The sequence below is a fragment of the Lepidothrix coronata genome, unplaced genomic scaffold, assembly GCF_001604755.1.
Source record: "Lepidothrix coronata isolate B3197 unplaced genomic scaffold, Lepidothrix_coronata-1.0 Scaffold11, whole genome shotgun sequence".
Taxonomy (NCBI): Eukaryota; Metazoa; Chordata; class Aves; order Passeriformes; family Pipridae; genus Lepidothrix; species Lepidothrix coronata.
In genome coordinates, this window is record NW_016690191.1 from 6,264,106 (window position 1) to 6,286,889 (window position 22,784).

Sequence of the window (22,784 nt, forward strand, 5' to 3'; positions counted from 1 at the left end):
CAAAATGTCACCTAAGCATCTCTTGAATTAAAGTATGTTACTACATCATCTGCAATAAAACATCTAAGTATTATCAGCATTTCATTCACAGCCAACTATAATTTAAAATAGTAATTCCCACAATTGTTTTTCCTGCTGAATATAAAGTTGTCCAGGAAAGGCTCAAACACACCCTTAGCCTGTAGTCCAGTGCTACCCCCAGTTAGGCCAGGACAGAAGTCTGTAATAACTCAGTCCTTAATCAGATTTAGGCTTTTCCTGCTTTTCCATCCAAGGCTGTGTAGGCCTGTTTTAATGTAGCAGCAGTCCTGCTGGCAGATCCGCTAACAAATCAGCAGAAGCCCATCAATCCAAGTAAAACTCAAAAGCACTTGACACCAATTTAAAAAAAACTTTCCCTCTAGCCTTCAAACCCCGTTTTCTCCAAGACATTGTTTGAACATTTTTTTTCAGCATCACTTGATTGGGTCCAGACACAGCATTGCATCTCGAGATGAGATGTGGAGTGTCCGCCCTCAGCAGACAGGGTGCTGATCATGGGCATAAACATCAGGAGATAAAATACCCAATGACACCTCCTTAGCAGCTCAACTGCCAGATGTGTTCAGCAAAGAACTGAAAGAAACGTGGCTGTTGTTCAGAAGGTGAGTGCTTAACACAGGAATCAGGCACATTGACAAAGCAGAATCAGACAACTCAAAATACTTTAAAAGACATGTTTCCTTACCAATAAATACCAAAGGGAACAAATAACCTAAAACATGCTTTCCCTTTTTCCTACAGGCCAGCACCAACCTACAGACTTTGCTGTGTTAAAGCTCCAAATAGACAATTGCAGTGAAACAGACAAGAAGAATGGAAGACTTGGGACTGACTCTTTTATATTAGGAATATTATCCATAATATTGTCACTGAAGTAAAAGCAGATAAGAGGAGGATGAACGCCAGCCAAACACTGAAGTCACAAAGATGTGGAAAATTACATCTTGAATTCATCAGTCTACTATTACATCAGTCTGTGGTCACTAACAACCAACCGTTTTATCTGGAAATGGCAAATTTTCACTTTTGGCATACATATGCCAGAGAGGCAGAATGTGATATAGTTTTGTTTTAGAGAGTGTTTTGTTGTGGTTTTTTAAGCACAAACACTCTTTACTGTAATCCTAAGGAAAGAAAATTGTAGTGAAGAAACAACTACTCTGCACTTCTTAAAATACAACCCACCAGATACTTATCCTAATAACGAGTTTTGACAGAACAGAGGTGAAAAGATTTATAAACACTTTATGTTGTCCAGAGCTTAAATCGGTATTGTTGTATTTCAAGCTGTAAATTGTGTCAGTTATACTGACACTGATATAACTGAGTTATATCTGCTCCAGTCTGTTCCTATAATAGATCATTATTAATGGTCACCACTGTTCTGCTCTTTGCCTGGAAATACAGTTCTTAAAAAAAAATAAAAATAAAAAAAAATCAGTTAATAAGCTGTTCCTGAGCTATGCTTCTCAATTGCAGTAACCTATTATCTGCTTTACAACATGGCTCAGATGGCCCCACCAGGGACAAGGACCACATTGCCCTAGGTACTGTGCAAACAAACTAGAAAAGACAATCCCTGCCCTGAAGCATCTTAGCGTAAGCAAAAAAGAATCTGAGTGACAAAATCAAGCTGGAACAGACTCTTGCATATAGGCCAAATAAAAGGAAGATTTCATTGGGTCAAAAGGTCCTCAGCAAACTTTCTTCCCTAGCAGAGGTATCTCTATTAACATCGCTAACTTTTAAGATAAATATTGGATAATTGATGTTGTCATGGATAAAATATGCCCATAAAACTATATCAGTAGACTTATTTCATCTAATGAAAACCACTAGACAAAGTTAAAAATACAAATTTAAATGCACTCAATTTTAATCCTAAACCCATGTTGCACAGTCAAGGCAGACACAGAGTTGGTACTAATAATCTCACATCTATAACATAACAGAGGATTTACAGTGCTGACAGCAGCACTGAGTAGGCCAAAGAGATGTCCCTGTACATGTTCATCTCTAGAAGGCAGTCTGTGACATCTAAAGATGCAGGTTAAGAATTATGCCCTCTTTTGTGTGCTCCAAGGTCCACTCCTACATGAAGATCTGTTCAAGATCTTCAGAGGAGCAGCACGTATCCTCAGACAGCCTTCACTGATGCCACACTTGGGATAAATTGCTGAGTGTAGGACACTGGTTCAGAGTCTGGTGTCCACATCAGGGTTGGTTTGGAGGCAGTTAAGTGAGCAGCTGTGGCAGATGTCCTGGGAACAATTATGTTATTTCTAGAAGAAAGGAGTCACATACACATGGACTGGGAGCACTAGCTCCTCACTAACACATAGCTAACTGTTAAATTAAAAAACATATTATCACTTTGAATTAGACACTTCCATAGCTGATACCTCCGAAACTACCATCTAATCCTTCAATAAACCGCCCTGAGGCCATTACGTGGTAGTGAGAGATGACCAAAGGAGTCAGTACTGGCAAAGACTGCAAATGACCAAGTGATTCTTCATTTCACATCTTCAGTCCATGAGGGATTTTTTCTTTTTTTTTTTTTCTTTTATTTAAAGTAGCCTGCCTTTAGAGACATAGATTAAACTTCAGCATCTCCAATGCAACAAGAAGCCTGGATGGAGGCAGAGAATTGACTACAACTATTCATGAAATTTCAGTGCATTTCCTCAAAATAAAAATATTGAAAAGCTATCAGAGGGCTTTTTAAAAGAAAGTTACATAGCCCACAACTCCAGTGAAAGACACTTGAATGTCTGACTTTTAATAAAAAGACTCATTGCCACAACTACAGACCAAAAGAAAAATGATCTTCAAATCACAGACTTGACTGCAGAAATAAGCAGGAAAACAGCTTTCTCTCATTTGTGAGGTGCCAAAATCTTGATAGAAAGGTGGAAAACTCAGTCAGAATGAAACATGAGGTCAAGTATTCAGAATGCAAATAATCCACCCAGATCTAGGAGTTTATATCCACAGTAACCACATTGAGCTATCTGCCAAAGTTCACTTGAAGCTCAAGTTTCCGGGGGGGGGGGGGGGAAAGGCAGCAAACTCAAGATATCTATTTAGACATAAAAAGAGCAGCTCTAAAAGGTGCAAGAACAACAATATCTAGCACTAAGAAGTGAATTTTCTTTAGTAATATACAACTTCCCATGAATAACAGAGTATTCTCAATGTTTTATGAATTGTAGCTTAGTCATGAAAACTATCTGCAGGACTTGCTTATAATATACTGACACTGATCTCTTTAATGCAACAGTAATATTCAACTAATATAGAGCAAGCACATGCTACAATGAAAGCTCCAGAAAGCAACAATCAAAAAGGTCATTCTAAGAAACGGATGGGGAGCTACAAAATACCTTATTATTTCTTCACATCACTGTAGTATCCAGGAGCCCCGATGAGCCCAGACCCCACTGCTGTAGATGCTACTGTACAGCCAATTTATGAACCAGACATGCTTCTCAGTGAGTAGAAGAAAGTACATGCTAATAATGTTATTATAGCATCAGGGCAGCATTATCTTAGACAATGAGAAGTGTGGAAGTTTTATATGCTTTCTTTATTGTTATTAAAAGTAGCACTGTTACCTTGGCAACTGCCAAATCGCTTGGGAGTTTGTTAAAGAAACCCAAATGTTACTTATACTTGCACATTTGCAATCAATTTAGGGAAAACAATTGGGGTTTTGTTTGGTTTTTTTTTTAAACAAATCACACATTTTTTCCTTATGACTATGACCCCGCAAATCTCAGGGTTTTGTTTTTTTTTTAATAAATCAGTTCTTGAGATTTAATTAAGGCAGATCATGTCTCATATTCAAGCTAAGTAACCTGCACTTCTTAAACAATAAATTCTAATAATCAATCTAGGATCTCAGTCAGAAATAGAACAGACACCATGCAGTACACACAAAAACACGCATCAGCAAGATTCCCACCTACTGTGCAGGCACTGGGCAGAGGGACAGGCACTTCCCCTGGGGGAGGTGGAGGGAAAGGAATCCCAAACACCTATTTTGCAGGGGCCCAGACAACACTCCCAGGTATAAGAGCACAGAAGTGGGCACAATATCCTAAAAGACTAGGCTGCCAAATCCAGAACTTGCATGTCTTATCTTTCAAGCTTTGGTATCCCTGGGTTTTTTTGGTTCTAATTTCTTTTTTTTTCCCTACCCTTCCTCAGTAGTATCTGTTTGCTTTTGAGGTGATAGCTTGGTGCATGAAGACAACGGCAAACTGCGGGAGAATCAGTCTGTGAGATGTGGTGATTGTGTGGGATGGCTGTTTTCTCGTTTTCATTCCCCAAGTACAGGCTAGCCCAACAGCAATGAAAAACAAAATACTGGCAAATCCCAGCTTTTCTGTCAAGGAACCTCATGAAACTCAATTAGGCTGGGAAAAAAAGGCTGATTTTGGACAGTGTCAATTATTTAACTTGAAAGTGCCCCACACAATCAGCATGTGAATGTACCCCCCAAAAAATGTCGGTTTTCCTTAAAATAAACACAGCCAAAGGCACATCAGACTCATTAAGACTGTTACCTCTTCAAGGTGTACAAAGTGAACTGGATTAAAACTCAAGGATTGAATACAAGTCCTCCTGACCCATACTTGCAGAAAGAAAATAAGGTTCAGGGAAGATCTTATCACTTCCCACAGCTACCTGAAAGAAGGTTGTAGGGGTTGGTCTCTCCTCCCAAGTAACAAGTGATTAGACAAGAAGGTGGCTACAAGCTGGGCCAGTGGAACTTTAGACTGGATATTGGGAAAAATTTCTTCACCTAAAGAATTGTCAAGCAACTGGAACAGGCTGCCAGGGAAGTAATGGAGTCACGATCCCTAGAGGTGCTTAAAAAATGCATAGATGTGACACTTGAGGATGTGGTATACTGGGGGGCTTGGCAGAACTGGGGTAAAGGTTGGACTTGATCTTACAGGTTTTTTCCAACCTAAATGATTCTATGACTGGTACTTAGCTTCAATCTAATTACTGGTGTCTCACAGCAAATACACCAAGTCCTCAGGAGGTCATCCTCCTTTCTATCACCTCTGAAACTAGTCTGGGGGTTACTCCTCCCACCCAGGAATTCCTTGGCTAAACTACTGCTGCAGGCACCTCCCAAATGCCTCCTTCCTTGCAAGCTGCAGAGCAGCCTGCTCAGTTAAATCCAGGGGTTTCACCTGCACCAGCAATCATAACAGGACATAATATACCCTACATCTCCTCAACTGCAAGCATACTGAGCAAGCTGTTAAACATCACCAAACATTAGAATTGCCTCTTCAGATGAAATTGCAAAGGGACACACAGACAACACAATGCAGTTTCACAAAAAAAACATCATTTTCCCAATGCTTTCCAGAATGAAAGTTAGATTTCTTTCTCTGAAATTAGAAGTATCTTTGTATTCTCCATTAGTTCTTTACCATGCTGCACTTGGAGGCTCAACTTAAATCATAGCCAGAGGAACCCATTTTAATTATTTATTATCTTCAGTGAGAGAACTGTTACAGAAACCCACTCTCCAGAAAACATGAATACTCACAAGACTGAGGAAAACCAGAATTCAACTGTAACTAGACATAAATCATTTCAATATGACTGTTGAGTAGTTACAGAATTCCTATTATGGTTATTGCATTAGAAACTACATTGGCAAGAGGATAAGCATAGGGCTATTGGCACCTCCACCATAGGGATGGGTTACACTTACGGGTCAAGATTTAGCATTGCATTTCCTATATTGTATTAAGAACTCAACAGTTAAATTGCTCAGAGCATTTGAACCTTAAAGACATAGTATACCACATATGCTTGCAAGTATGTAAGTCTGAGACAATGACTCATCAGATATAACCTTAACTCTGAATTTCCTTTTATTTAAGCCTCTAATGAGATGATAACACAAGGGCCTTAGGGTTTTGTTTTACAAGACTGTGGTAGAACTTAATAGCAACAGAAGATATTTTCCCCTGAATTTATTCTTGGGGACAAAGGAGGGCCAGACATGGAAACTTTTTTCATTAAAAGGTACACCAGAGAAGAATTCAAGTGTATGTTTGCCTCTGAGAACACTCTCTAAGAAGTGGTTCACATCAAGAATAATAACATAGATCAGACTATTTATTCACACACTCACATTCCAATACCCCAGACATGTTTCAGCAGGAAAATACAAAGTTCAAGATCTGTGCAGAGACCTGTATGCTCCAGCCATGTTTCAAGTTCCGTATTTTCTCTCACACCAACCTCTCATTTAGTTCTGTCAGTCCTCACTCTTGGGCTGACTATCCTGCCTGCATTATTCCTGTGTGCTGAGGTTGTGAAGACCCCAGTGCCTTGACCTGAGTTTGCTCATCATCTATGTATTACACCAGTGAAGGTCAATGACTTCTTCCAATCAGAATTACAATATGAAGAAGGAAGATTAGAATGGAAAGTGTGATGGCATGGGGGATGTACCTTTAAAAAGTGTCCTCTTTCAGAAAGAGCAAGCAAAAGGTTGAGATAAATAAGAAATTGCACTGCACTGGGACAACTGTGCTGGGGTACAGAGAGGTGGACACTTGCCAAACTGGCACAGACTTGAATTACTTTCAGATTCCTTTTCAGACCCAAGTGATATGAACCCTGTGTAACACAAGGACATCAACAATTCCAGAAAAAAAAAAAAAAGTAGACAGCAAGAATTGTTCTGACAACTCAAAATGGTTTGAAATTGGCCCTGACACCTGTGTCAGGGCAAGAGGCTGAAGTAAAAGAGGGAGGAACAAAGCAAAGCTGCCTATGGAGCAGCACTTCCCCACTTTGGATTTGACAGAATGCTCAGGGACAACTTATGATGCAAATTCCTGGAAGCAGAAACTGCAAACCACAGTCCCCAGTCAGCAGCTCAATGACCACAGCAAGTGCTGCCACAGCCCTCCTGCCTCACGTCACTGCTGAAGAGGGTTGAAAACACCAGAAAACTTGTATAGAGTTCTCAGGGTATGAAAACAGCCATGGTTTTCCACCTGTAAAGGCTCACTCATGGAACCGCTTCCTGAGAGATTCAGTAGCATTCACCCACATTACATTTTGGAGAGCCCCAGGAGGAACAGCAGCCACCTTTCCTCCTCACCTCCTAAGGGAAGGGGGAAGGCCAACGAGACAAGGCTGCCAGGGACACTCTTCTCAGAGCACTGCACAACATGGAGGTGAATAGGCAGAGTGGAAGAACTAAAAATTTGCCAAGAATGCATGTTGCCTATGTTTTAATTATTCATAATAACTTAAGTCCTATTAGGCCTGTTCGTGTTTACCCAGTTTCACATGGCACTGCTACAGCACTCAAGGCAATTGCCTCTGTTTACACGGCATTATGACTAAATAGCTTCAGCACAGAGCTACCACACACTCCAAGATCACCTCCAAAAAAAAGGCCAAGCTGAGCATTTAGTTCTGTTTCCCAGAGGTGACCAGCTAACACACCACCATCACGGGGAAGGAAAAAATTACAGCCCTCCATACCAGAAAGAATAACTCTTTCTTTCTGCCCCATCCCTGCTGTCCCTTTCTGTACCCTTCCAAAGAAATGGCAGGGAAAAGCAAGACCGTTGCAGGAAGGTAATGTACACCCATTCCTTGTGACCATATTTCTGACACAGCAGGATGTGGGACAGCATCTCCATCTCTTCTCCAGCTTTTCTGACCCTCCTGCTTAAACTGCTTGTCATTTGCCATTGCTACCTGCTAGCCTGCTTTTCCCTATTCCAAAAGTCTCACAAGTGAGACACATGAATCCACACATCAGCCAAGACTGCCTTACGAGGAAAAGAATCCCATGATTAGAGAACAGGACAAAATTTTTTCTTGCATTTAAAAAAAATAAATAAAAAACAGGAGGAAGAATAGAAGCAGAAGTGTTTTGCTGCATTTTCTTACAAAAAGTATTCTTTAAGTTCTAGCTGCTTATGAGCAAAGCAATTCATAGCAACTAAAAAGACAGGAGAGAGCTCTTGCTAACCAGTGAATAGAAGCAATTAGCCAAGAGAAGAGCATAAGCAACTTGCTCTTTGCCTTCATACAGCTTATCAAGTTTATTCTGCCGTGTTACATCTGTGTAATTTATATAAAAAGCCAGCAGCTATTTGGCAAGATTTACATCTAGAAACAGCAATTTAATCACATATGAAAGATCAGTGGAACTGGATGCCTCAGGACATTACAAAATTCTCACCTCCCACTAACCTGCCTAAAACTTGCCTTGGTCATGTTAAATGTTCACTAAAAATAACTTTTAAATATCTTTCATTATTAGGCTCATCTCTAAACAGAAACATGAAATTTATTAAAGTTATCATACGAAACACTGCATGCTTGCACAGCAGAAACAAGCAGCTTGCAAGTTCAGCAATCTTCCCTTTGCAGTGATGTAACTTCTCTAATGTAGCAAAATTCCTTGTGATTTCTTGGCCAGGCAGAAATGAAGTTGAACGGCAGACGTTAGAGATTTCATAGTGAAAAAAACCTCCAAAAACAAAACTGTCAAATGTGACTTTGCTCCCTAAAACAATAAAACGAATGGATTCACGGGATTAGCTGCTACATATAGGTCACACAGCAAATCCAGGATAGCCTATCCTGTTGTTTCAATATTACATTTCTGACATTTTAATACTGAACAGCAGTTACATTTACCAAATGCATCACCTTCGAAGGCTGACCTCAAAGTGTCCTAAAGTTTCAAATGCCAGCCTTATGACTAGGTAAGTGCCTAATTTGAGGCAATCCTGTATTTATTGCTGTTATACAAATAAGAAAGCTCTTAATCAATCAAGGTCTCTCAAAAGCCTCAGTTCTTTCTTCTTTACAAAACTCTTTACAGGCAACAATCAGACCAGATCAGAAGTTATTTCCTTGCTGATTGGTGCTCAGAAATTTTTCCTAATGTGTATGTGCCTGCATTGCAAACACAGGAGCTGCAACAGGTACCTTTCACAAACTCTTGAGGATTGGGGTTGAGAACAGAAGAGGTATTTACTTAGCATTAGTTTCTCAGACATGGCACTAATCAGTCCCAAATCAAAGCTTACAGAAAGCATGGACTGCTTGCTGAGATGCACTTGATCTGTGAGTAACCCCTCTCACTTTGTCAATATTTCACTTCAGAGGAGGATGAAAATTCATAGTTGAAGAAAGGAAAATAAATTTAGTGTCCAAAGCTCTCCCCAGTAGGCAAAAAAGAGGACATAATTCTGCCACTTAATTGGAACTCTAATTAGAAAGTAAAAATACATTTCATACATAAACAGTTACCCTTCATTAATCCCCCTCTTCAGAAATGAAGAATCTCTTTGGGAGCTGTACCCTAGGGGACTTTTGTTGTTTATTTTTTAAACAGTCATTTATCTATTTCTTGTAAAATACAAACAAGAACAGCACAGAGGAGAATTTCTGTAGAATCCATGAAAAAAATTCGAGTACAGAAGCTAATATACATGTTAGTGCTCAGAATGGTGGAGCATTACACAACTTTATCATCTGATATATATGCCAAGGCTAAACCTCACTTCCTCCTATGTTCAGCTCTTTGCCAAATGTGACATTATCTCACCAGTGGCAAAACACATGGGGCTTACACATCCTGAGTTTCCAGCAGCTGCCCAGGCCTTCCAGCATGCTCTTTAGCCCATATTTATAATCAGATTTTTCTTGAGGAAGAAAACAAATTGATACAATAGGATTCAGTCACATATAGGAGGGAGTAAGAGACTAGATATTCAGACTAAATAGCTTAAATTGGGATCTCAATAATAGGTGTCCTGTTTAAGATAAAGTGGAAGTAATCGAGAAAGCAGAGGCTTTTGCACTATGAGCGTACCATGTTCCACATCAAATAAACAACTCAATACATCCAATTTTTCCAGCAGCTCAGGCAGCAAGTACTACTGGGATTTACACTAATAATTCTACAAAAAGTAATCATAGGAAGAATCTTTTTTCCACAAGCATGACTGAAATCTTAGAGCAGGGATTCTATATTGCAATCTTTAATTTTTTTTTTATATCGTGCCACAATTAACCAACTCTTTGCTCATGTTCTCTCATCTTTGAAACACAAAAGGATTCTCACAATCATCCTATTTAAAAACAAATCTGATTTAAAACAACAGTTGTAAACATCAATAGGCTTAAACCATAATGATGATGACTTGCCTGCAGTTCCATCTGTGGCCAAAGCTGTGTTAGTTCACAGTAGAATTTTAGCCAATTTGCATGATGCCACAAGAAACCAGAGCTGTGCTCAATTAGCGTGTCCAGTAAGCTATCAAGATAGGAGAAAATACATTCCTAAATAAACATTGCCTTTTATTAAGCAGGAATACATGCCTAAAATTAATTTATCCAGTGAAAGGATGTCATTTTCCAGTAATATCGGATATTTGTACTCAGACACATTCCAAGACAAGGACGCTAAAGGAGAGTCCTTTATTCCTACAAAGCTGCTGTTTCACAGAGTGAAACAGTGACACAGTATGTCTCAGCCTAGGAGGCTACCAGTCCAAGCTTTTTTTCCATGCCACATTGCTTCGGGCTTCTTTAAAATGGCAAATTTTAATTGTCAGATAGCAACTATTTCTACTCTGACCAGTCACAAAGGTAGCAAGTCGACCCTGTTTTCACTGACTGACCCTTTGCACTTAATACAGAGCTTGAAGCATCTCCCCTGCCCATAAAAAAAAAAAAAAGAATGTATTTTGCTTTTCCTTATGTTCTGTGTTGTTCTTTTCTTTCTACCTGAAGTTAACCAAAAAAGGGCAGATATTTCTTGCCATCTTAAATACTCTTATCGATTTATATTTTTTTTCCAAATCCTTATGTGCAAAAGCACTTCAAATTCTTAATTTTTAATCATTATCTGCAGAAACCTTTAGAAAATCCTAATCCCAAAGTTAAAGTACTCATAACAGGACAAAGTTTTCCCACCCTGACCTATTGAGACTGTTAAAATGTAACAGCCAACATTGCCCTTCTGCAGTCATCTAAAAACTGTAATATGAGAAACCAGTATTTAAAAAAAAAAAAAAAAGAAAAACTTGAGGGATTTTATAATCTAGAAGCAAGACTAATGTGCATTCTATAGTAGATAAGAGAAACTGTATAATATGCAAAATTCTCCTATACTTCTTTATAATTCTCATATTACTTTATGTAAACATGGTCTATTTGGCAATTTCCAAGATGTTTCAGTAATAGCAACATTTAATTCAGTAATGAATTAAAAAAGAAGTTTAAATTGCTCCAAAGTTTTTGTATTAAAGATGCACTTCAGTTCCGCAAAATTGCGCTGTGCAGGTTTTCTGTCAGAATAGTTTGGTGGATCACAGGCTAACCTGTCAATGGAAAGTAAAGAAAAGATATTACTTGAACCAGATAGACCACGCTGTCACTAACCAGACAGTTTGGGGAGGGAAACAATGAATATGTTCTCTCCAGAGGACGCAGTCACACCACATACACAATGCACATGTGTTCTGAAATACACCAAATTCACCACCAAGACTCCGATATCTATTTCAATTAAATAGAGGATTAATAGTTCTTCTCTTCCCCTGTCCACAGAGTAACCAGCTGATAGATTCTTACTATGAATGAGAAGGTGAAAGTTATAGTTCTTTGAGACCTTAGAACAGAAGAGTCACATAATCCACAGGAAATTCAGATCATATCTGAATGGTACTTTATTTGAATTGGGCGTAAAACTGTTCCTAAGATTTGCCTTTCTTTTCCTCTAAGTTATTCATCCTTTCTACTTATGCTGTCACAGGAGAGAAAAAAAAAAAAAAAAAAGAAAAACCCAAAACACAGCCCTACAATGCACATGCCTGTAACAAGTTAGGGACAAGTATAAACAGAAACACTTGCAGACCAAGTATATGTTAGAATTATCAAAAAAAGTCCCTGTGCATTGAGGAAGAAAAAATGCCTCCTCCCTCCACCCCCAGTCTTAGCTTCCTCTAAGTTTCAGCTACATAAAACAGTTTAATGCATTTCATATGTAGGTCATGCAGAACATTTACATAGCCTACCAAAAATAATTTTCTGCAATAAATGTATTAAGATATAAGAGAACTATAATTTTACATTCTCTGTAAGAAAGCTATTTCAAAGTGAAATATACAGCATTCTAATAATTTTCTAACATTTTTCTCCTTAATCCATTTCACTCTTATAAAATTACACCAAACATTACTGGAAATGTCATAAGACACCAAATAATTATAGGTCTGATTATTTTTTTTTAAGTGCCAATTTAGGACTCAAATCTGTGCTTTCTAGGTTTATTTTCAAATTCATCTTGGTAATTTACCACAGTTCTTTCCAAACCTGGCCTTTAGTTAATAAGGCTTCTACACATATGGTCTGACTTTCTAAAGAGCCTATTAGGAAAGCAAGGAAAAAAAAAAGAAAAGAAATTCCATTACTGTTTTCATGCTTTTTCATTGAACCATCACCGCATTCGCTTGCAATAACTCTAAAGGAGGATTATAAAAGTGCTTTCCCAGAATGTGTACTAAAAGGGAAAGGAGCTCCAAACCTGGAGAGTATCTGAAAGGGGCCTCTTGTGAAGTGAATTCTCCCATGCAGCCCTTTGAAACCCTTTGCCTGGTCGAACTGCTGGGCCTCTACATACAATTAGCTATTACTGCAGCTTATCCCAAATACTTTCACCAGCCCATCACAGCAGTGATTAGGAAAAACCTTATTGCATGTCTGTAATGGATCCATTAGCAGGATCCTACTTCAGTTCAGAACAAGTTGAAACAATTTTCACTTTCTTAACACATCTTCACTGCATGTGGGCTTTTGAAAGGGCCACATGTTAGTTACTTCTCTGCTCTCCACTATAAAGGTTCTCCCCAGATATCCAGGCTTTAGAGATCAGTTTATTTTGCAGTCCTGCTTTGAAAAATATGAAATGTTTTCCACTTAATGGCATGCATGTAAAGCAAGGCTCTGTTAAAAATCATTAATTTAATACACTAGGAGAAGTAAAAATAAAGCAAACTACCCTCTGTACTCTTTTCTGTTAGACAAGATTTGTTATCCTCTTCTTGATGCGATTTCAAAATGCTTAGCCAAAAAGAACGCTTTGGACAGGCTTACAGGGGAGATGGAATTAGCTACAACGGGGGGTAGAAGCTTTTTTGTGCCCAAGACAGCAATATAGCAAGTTTCTATTTCTCTACTTATGATCTCAAATGTATCATCCCCTTTGATATTATTTATCTTTAGGAGCATGTCCAAACCACCCCATTACTGGTATTTCACTTGAACATAATAGCTGTGTATCACCATCTACCCATACTATAGAGGAACCCAAATCTTCTTATCCTCTTATTCATGCAAAGGAATAAAGTGAAGAAACACAGGCAACATTGTCATATATCCAAAGAGTCCTAAAGACCATCTACAAATTAAACCATAAAGGGAAGGGAAGAAGGGAACAAGGTCCCTACACTTCTTTAGTTTTGAAAACTTAAGAAATGCCACAATATACCTTAAGCCACATTACTTAAGAAAGAAAAAAAAAAACCCACACAGTTTGACAATTGCACTGCATCTGAAAAGCAGAACTGGAAAATCCACAGAGGCTGAAGAAGTGCCAAGGGAAACAGTGGAATTTGCTAGAAGCTTTGAATTGCAAATGCAAGGGGAAATCCTCTTCTGGAAAATATATTCAAACTCTATATACAGAGCACACGAATGCCAAAAGAAATCTGACACCTCTCTCTCTGTTTTCACCTTTTGTCTTTCACCCTCTTTTTCTGTCTCACTACTTCACCTTTCCTTATCTCTTATCCCCCCCCCCTCTGTTTTATTAGCTGTGCTTTTTCATCGCCTTTAACTGTTTCTTACAGAGACAAGGAATCTCAAAACCTTTATTCTGCAGATCTTCTCGAAGAGGAAGGGCTCCTTTTTCCTCGGGGGACAGGGAAAGTCCCACAAGATCACCCACATTAGCAGTTCTTCCCTCAGATCTCTGATGTTTTTATTTGCCCATTGCATGAGGCTCCACTTGGTTTCTCCCTCTGGTCCCTGCAGTGGCAGGGGGCATTCACAGAACGATGCTACAGTGCAGAGCAGCACTACTGCTGCACATCAGCACCCCTCTGCTTTGCACTCCAGCCCCAAGTACCAGATGCAGACAGCTGGAAAGGTCCTGGAGTGAGAGAGAATCTGCAGTACAAGTCCCAATGACCCAGATTTGAGCTATGACCAGGGATATCAATAAATGATGAATGAACTACTTATTTTGCTTAATGTCAAGAGCTAAGCTTACTGTCTGGCAGAAGTAAAATTAACAGACTATGTTCCTTCCTCAAAAAGATGGTAGGCTTAGCACTCTGCTAAGCTCACATCTATAAATTAGCAATTATATCCTGCACCAAAAAGGTCAAAGATAGGCTTCAAATTAACAAAACTGATGCAAAGTCCTGGGATCCCAACCAGGCATTCCAAAACTACAGTCCAACACAATTGCACATGTGTTTCCTGTTTGTGTCTAATGTCACTAAAAACTCATTTGGAGTCTCTGACCATGCTTAGGAAAGGAGGAGCAGCACAGCTTTCACTGCTGCATTTACAGGACAAGCAGTTATGCAGTTGCCTGAGCATTTTGTGAGCTATGTTGCTCTTGAAGGTACACAATTAATTAAATGCTATAGTGGTATCATTTCTTCTTGGAATAATAAGTTCTATGCAAAATTTCAGTTATATAAGTTTAAACTAAGTAACTGATACAGAATTTAGCACGTGGCTTCTCATGAAATCAGAGTATAAAGGCCACACTCTTCAGTATCAGTAACTAACAGGCTACTCCTGGGAGATAGGAAAGGTTTTCCCCAATTACACCATATCACCAGAAAGACACCTGAAAATGAATCAGTCTTTCCTTTGCCCAAGCATTTTAAGTAAAAAAACAAAGCTTCAATCTTCCTTAGCAATGGGATGTAGAGACTGGAAAAATATCCAAGGCTTTTATCACATACAAAACTGGTGGGAGACTCATAGGCTGTAGCAGTCAAACCTGGATTAACTAGATGTTATTGTTTGGCTTTTTGATCAGAAGAACCAGGATACAACTGTGTCTGCTGATAAGAAAAAGCCCATCCAGATGGCTGATGAAGCCATTCCTCTTGCTTTCCTAAAGTCTTAATACTATAGGCCCAATAGGCACAGTAATATGGCAGAAATTGAGAACTAGGACCACAGTATTACTAATTTCCTCATTTCCTTTCTGAAAAGCAGTTTGCTTATTTTTAAGAGAGAAATATTGTTACAGAAGAGAAATTTGCGCACTGTCAGGCTGAAGAAGTAAAATTCTTCCCAGTTGATATCAGTTTGTAAACTAGAACAGAAATTACTTTCCAGAGTAACCAAGCACATGGAAAGCTTCTCAGATCATTACTCATACATAATTTTTCTAAGCAAATATGTTTGAGATTACAGAGCTTTCAAAAGAAAAGGAGTTTTAAATTTCAAAAGGGCTGTAAGAGCAGTCACAGGTAACTTTCTTTATACCATACTTTGGTCACAAACCCCACAAATCTTTTTATCTCCATAGCTCAAGGACTCACACTTCAAAGAGCAAAAAGGATTATTTCATTGTACCAAAGACCAGAGAGCCATAGGCTGTACCCACTACAGCCCTCACTCATCCTTTGTCTCTCTACCTCTCATCCAGACTGAGAGGGGAGAAGACACCATGCCAACCCACCCTTCACTTCTTCCAACTTTTGCACACAAATACCTGGTGAGCAGCACAAACTTGAGCCTCTCCTTCAAGCTCTGTCCTGCTTCCTCCACTTTCTCTCTGGTGACTCCTGTGGCTGCCCTGTGCTTCTGCCTCATGTCCCTTTTTAATAGAGGTGGTCAGAGCTGTAGCAGCTGCTTCTAGTCAGCTACTCAGGCTCAGCAAGGTGCTTCCTTAGCTTTTTGGGGAGGATTGCTGCTCTGACACACCTGTGTCCCACCTCATCACCCAACACCAAATAACCTGTGCTCAGCATGGTGAATTACTTCTATCAGAGTCAGCTGTAGTCCTTAAAATATTAAGCCTTTCTGAAGCATGCACCTTCTCCAAAAGAGTCCAGCAAGAGGTACATAGTTCAGGCCATGACAAAATTGCTCTGTGCACCATCTGCTCCCCTTGAGGAATGCAAGAAGTGCTTCACCTGTGTGTGAGGGTCAGCACAGAAGTAGAGGTGGGCTCTGATAATCTTTGCTCGCTTCTATGAGGATTACACCAACCCCAAAATTAATGTAATCATTTTATATTCAGTTGCACTTTCATCCAAAGATCATAAAGCAGCTCTCAAACAGCAATTAATTAACCTCCAGGTCCCCTCTGCGATGTGCACATCTAAGTAGAGGAGCAGTTTTACACACGAATTGCAAGCAGTGCCAGGGTGTGGCTGGGAGGCAGCACAGCCTCCAGCTCCTCCTCCCCACACCTGTGCACAACCCTGCAGTGCTGCAGCATATAGACAATTTACAGATGATGGAAACAGAGACTGCGACGTTACACGTCATAAAACACATATGTGGCAAAGCCAAAAACCAGATCGTAGTGTGTCAGGGATGCAACACTAATTAAAAATAATAAGCTAGCTCTGTGTTTTAACTTCTCTGTGCAGCTGCTGAAGAGTGTGAAAAGAAGACTTTGTGTTTCTGTAAATCACTCTGTTCTTGGTTTCCCCACCTCTAAAGAAGGCTTGCATTATTTGCTTTTCCTGTAATAAACGCGTGTCCATGTGCCAAATTCTGGTAGACAAACTATAGACCTCCCTGAGGTAGATTAAGGTGGTAACTTCTAAGAAACAATGAGCTCTGTGCAAACAGTACCAAAGAGTTTAGGACAAACATAATGCAGCCAAGAGAAACTACAGGGGTAGGGGGAATTTAAGATGAGGATTCAGATGACAACTGGGCTGATCTTACAACTCACTCCTACCAAAAGGGTTAACCCTGCCCCTCTCTGCCTACCAACATGGTCCAGTTCCCTTCCTGTGCTCAGCCCTGTCGCTTGTCTCAGTCCAGACACCAGTTCAGCTGTCCCAACCTGCAAACAGCCACTCTCCCATCTTGCTGTGTAGTTTTAGCAGCAGTGCCCTGCTCAGGGCCTGGGCTGTTCAATGAAACAACCTCAAACATTTCTCTGGATATTTCCTATTCAGGAGAGGACTTAACTGGAAGTTGTCTCTCCTAGTTACAACACCTACAGTCATTACTAGAAGGGATAAGACTGTGCTATAGTCCATGGCTTTTCAGCTAAAAATGAAAAACAGATTTTCATCTGCTTTCCTTCCAGCTCCCATTCTCTTTCTCTGGCCTTCTGAGATATATTTGTTAGGTAATGCAGGATAATCACCAGTTGTCAAGATAATTGTCATTATGTACTCTGGAAAATTTCTAACTATCTTTTCAATCTTTGCCACTTCTCTGCACATATCCAGGTATAACTTGCATATAATGTCTCTTTTTGGTTTGCCATCACATGGGACAGGATGCAGGTATAGGAAGAGATTTCAAACCAGTCTTCCCAGGTCTGTGGTGCACCCCAAGTTTATTTTGTATCTCTCAGCAGACTGTCAACATGAGATAAAATTGAGTGGCAGACTGTGGAGCAAACGCAACCTATACACTGCTCTGCCATGCTATAGAAACTTCATTTCACTTTGGTTGTTCTTGTGCACCACTGTAAATGATGGGAGATGCAGAGCCCAAACAGCCCCAACGCTCAGACTGCATAGTTTTGTGCTTTCTTCAGATTTTCCCTTTCAGAAGGTAGTTTACTTGGACAAAGAGGTGTCTTTGTCTCACCCTCGATTATGAAATTCAAATGACAGCCCTTTGCCTCAGGTGCTGCTTCTGCTTTTCCTCTCTGCTTCTTTCATTTCTCCTCCCTGCTGCTACACTGGAGTGAATAATGCATTTTTTTAGCTAATTTCCGTGGATTAGGCTTCCAATTAATTCAAGCCAGTTTTACAGACTGCCAATTCAGGTTGCTAAAATTCAGTTGGAGTTATTGGGGTAGGGTGAGGGGGTTTTCCATAAATTTTTTCCAGATTAACTACAAGAATTCAGTGGAAACAAATTAGTCGTTTTTGCACGTGAGTATATACATCGGTATCTGCAGGATTTGTTTCAGCCCTAACTGAAAACACAAATTACACTCTTCCTTTCTAAAAGGCCCAAACACGGTTTCACACCAACTGACAGAGGTAGTAATTAATGTGAAGGATCCCTGGGGTCTTTTAACCTCCTTTCTTAGCTTTTGATGGCTGAGACAGCCACAACCTGTGTGCCATTTAACTATCTATAAAACTGAGGGGGGAAAAGCATTTAAACACCACATTGAGTTTTCTTTAAACTCTCTAATGAGCTCTAGATAAAGCAGAGAGGTTTTTATCGTGGATTTTAAGAAACACTTTTTCCCCTCAATTGTTCTCCCTAGGGCACAGCATTTCTGTCTCCTCATAAGCAGATGAAATCCAGGAACAGCTCCCACAAAATCCAGGAGCACTGATTATGTCAAACAGGATTGCATAGTGAAATTCTGCCATAGGACTGTTTTACCCATTTCATTGGCTTGGTGCAGTTTGTCATGTCTCTATTCAGATGTAAAACTGTGACAAGAGTTTTTCCGTTGCTTCTTTCTTTGTTTGCTGCAGTTTTGCCAGCTACTCCAGGGTGGTTCAGAATTATTAGCTCATTCAAATAATGCAGCTTTATGACACTTTACTTAAATCAACTAATCCCTGAGAGAGGTAGCAATAACTATTGGTTAAGCCTGGGGTTGGGAGCTAAATTTGCCACCAAACTGTGATATTGGACAAATCAGTCAACCTTCTCAAACCCAGATCTCAGAAAGGAAGCATCCCCCTGGCAAAGCACTTCAATATCCTCAAACGATGGAGCTTGCTGGAAGTGTAGAAAATATTGAAGGACCAGGGAGAATTAGTTTTTAGTTTGATTTCCACTTCAGGGATTGCAAGTTAACAGTGTAGGAGTTGCTCCTTGTTAAACATTCCAATATTTGGATGGTATACTACAAAATAACTTTTCCAAAATACATACCTAAAGGGATACTGCAGATGCCACATGATGCACTCATATGCTTGAATTAAGGCTGCCAATATCTAAGCTCCTGAGAAGGCAACCAGCAGCTGAACCCTACCCTGTGTTCACATCCAGAGCTGTGCACCAGGAGATGATTTCCTGCTTAGAACTGACATTTCAGCATAAGCTGCCAAAGAAAGTGGGTTGCACTTGGACACCAGGTTGAACTGCAGACAGCAGGTGGATGTCTGTCCTGCTTCATCACAGGGCCAAGGAGAGCCTACAAAGGGCAGGAAGGGACAGCACAAAGCAAATAGCTTTAGTGCTAGATAGGCATTTAGTTCAGGAGACCAGACTGAATTTATTCTGAAGAAAAATCTCCACAGAACATGTTGTGTGGATGCAGAAGCCTCAGCACCAACTTCTTTAGTCGACTAATCTGCCACTACTGTGCTGATTTATTTCTTAATGTAGCCATAGCATAGGACATCTCATGGTGAACTTCAGAAAATACTGTCAAATCACAAACAGTTCCTGAAATTAAAAGCAATAAAAGAGAGCAATTTGCAAGATGAATTGAAAGAAAACAGGAAAGACGCAGCAGTAAGCTCATGAAATCATTGAACTTACATTTCTTCACAATGGTTTCTTGGTCAAGGCACAAATTGATATCTCCTATATTAGTACAAAGGCAGAGGCATGCCAGTCACTTTTAGGTGACATTAGACAATCTTTTCATAGAAAAACACCTTGCAGCAAACTTATATGACCAAGAGTTTTACCAATAGAGAGATTGCAAAACCAAATACTGTATTTGAGACACAGAAAATGCCAGCACTCTAATGGAAAGTGTTATTTCTCTATAAATGTTCTTTTAAAAGTTAGCATAGTGACTATGATTTCAGCTTAGTATTTTTAATATGACCTCACATAGTAGTGTCTTGGCCTGGAAAAAACTATGGTGTCATATGTAAACTATTCATTACAAATCCACTAATTGAAAACTTACCCAAACCCTTTGGAGCCATATGCTAATAATGTCAACATTTCTATAAGCAAAGAAAAGTAAAGATTAAAAGAAGTTGTCATTCAGCTCCAAGCCAAAACATTTCTATCACAGTTAAGTCTATCACAAAAGGGAAACCACATTTTTAAGACTCTAGAGAAGTTTGCAGAAGTTTGCAGAGTTATCAGCTGAAATCCTGATATAAATCTGAGATCAAATGGGTGAGACATCACAGACATTTCAGCTACATCCAGAATTTTCAGTCTAGATGTAATGAGACACACCATGGTGGGTCTTGCTGTAACACAATCCTGATGTTCACGGGCAGTGCCCTGGTAACCCCATGGACATCCGTAGGGAACAGACTGTGCAGCAGTCAGGCTGTAGAAAAGACAATCTTTGGCAGTTCAGATTATGGCTCCTCAAGCAAATCCTGAAAGCCTTATACCACTAAATACCTGAACCTCACTTTTTACAACATGTGAAAGCTGATCACAGAATCACGGAGTGGAAGAGGTTGGGAGGGACCACAGTGAGTCCTCTGGTCCAACCTCCCTGCTCAGAAGAGAAAAAGTTGCCACTTCAAGATACTTTTCTCTGTAGTATTTCCCAGTCATTGGGACTGTGGAACAAAAGAGATGGAAGCCATGTAAATGCTGAAAATCCACAAGAGTCCTTTTATTTCTGTAGATTCCACCTCTTGTCTTTGATAAGTGGAGGAGTCAAAATTCTCAGCTGAACATCTACTATACCAGAAATTTGTTGTTTTACTTTCTTAGAGGAGGAGAGGAGCAGGGAGTTTTACTCTCACAAAGAATGTGTACGTACAGATGCATCAGTGTAAAGATAATTCTAGCTATTGTTGGACACCTGGTGAGCAAAAGATTATCTTCTTCAGTATCAACCCCACTGTTATCATTATGAGATTTTCTTCTACACATATTACTGGATTTAAACCACCAGTTACTTTCTAATTTTTATTTTTACCATATTATAAGATAGAAATAGAGAATGTTTAAATCTAAGTTGGAATTTAACAGATTTTCTCATTGAAACTTATTTTTTTTGTCTTTGGAAACTTAAAAGAACTGCCCCATAGCTAGATAAAAAGCTGCCTAAATTATAAATGTATGTCTTCATGCAGGCTAAGTTAAGCACCTTGTCCTTCAGGGGGACCCAGCTCCTTACAAAGAGAACGGCATCAGGCCTAGATAACATTTAAGAACCACTCTGAGAAATTCAGTACTGAACAAGCTTGGCCAAATATCATACACTGGGGTGATCTCCCTCAGAGTTTTGTTTCAGAAAATAAATCTTCAAGCATTAAAAAATGACATTTTGCTGCCTTTAAGAATACAACACCCAGAAGTGTTGAAGGAAGAAAAAATCTCCCTATCTCAAGATTTGATCCAAGCCTGAGCCCTAAGTCCAGCTTTTTCAAACAGCTGCCATTAATTCAGCCATTAGCAAGATAGTAGTCTTCCATAAAATTCTGTGTATCTCAAAATTGAATGTAACCTTTCATTCCCTGGGGAGTAGATAACTCTGCACTGGGAGGCAGCCCTCTAATTTTTTATAATCATTAAAACTGTAGCTCAATACCTGGAAGACATAATTTATATATCGATTTTTGTAGTTAATTTGTACCATTTCAAACAGAAACCAGGATTTTCTCCTGCCATGCCTAATAAAACATTGAAATGCAACTGTTTAAGGCAAACAATCAAATATATATACAGAGGTATTTGTGGGGCAGGGGAGGAGGGGTGGGGAGGGGAGAAAAGGGAAGTAGAAAAGATTCCTCCAGAAGGATTATGGATAACGTAAATTTAATGAGTTTTGCAGTTCTGTGTGTCAGGGCCAGAAGACTTAATGGTTTCCTGTGGAGTGTCCTGTCACCTTCCAGGGTCCCATAATTCTCCAAGCACAGACTGGAAGAAGTTCTAGTTTGGGACAGCCGGAAGGAATATTTCAGCTAAGCCTTTAATATTGGCTACAAGAAACTTGGGTCCTTTCCTAAGTGTTTATGAAAACATGAGCAAGTGGTCTTGACAGTGTTCCAAGTTCAAGTTTATTTACTTTGCTCATTAAAATTAGATGTGCAGAGAATGGTTCTTGCATGATAGGGGTGGGGACATGGTGTTACGAAACAGAACAGCTTTTTAGCATTTACTGATCAAAAATGAGGGCTGAATACATAACAAGCCTCTCTAAATTCCTAAAAACAGCCTTTGGTGAGCCTGTAGAATTCCAAATCTCCAGCTCATGCTCTCTCCTTAAGTAATTGATCAATAATAAACTATGAAGCCTCCAATTACTCTAAATATGCTTTGTTCTTGACAGGGTGCAATATATTATGTGAGGATTACAGGCTTTTCATATTAAGAAACTGCAAACTTCTGAGTTTTCAACACTTATCATTCTAATTAGGCGTAAGGGCAGACCGGATCTGGGGGCTGGGTGATGCTGGTTTGAGAAACCTGTGTAGTCAGTTGTAACTGTGGTGGGTGTTCATCCCTGGAGACAATTTAACACATAGCATTTTGGGGCAGACCGCTGAAACAAAGAACAACACAGGAAAAAAAGGGCTTTTAAAGAA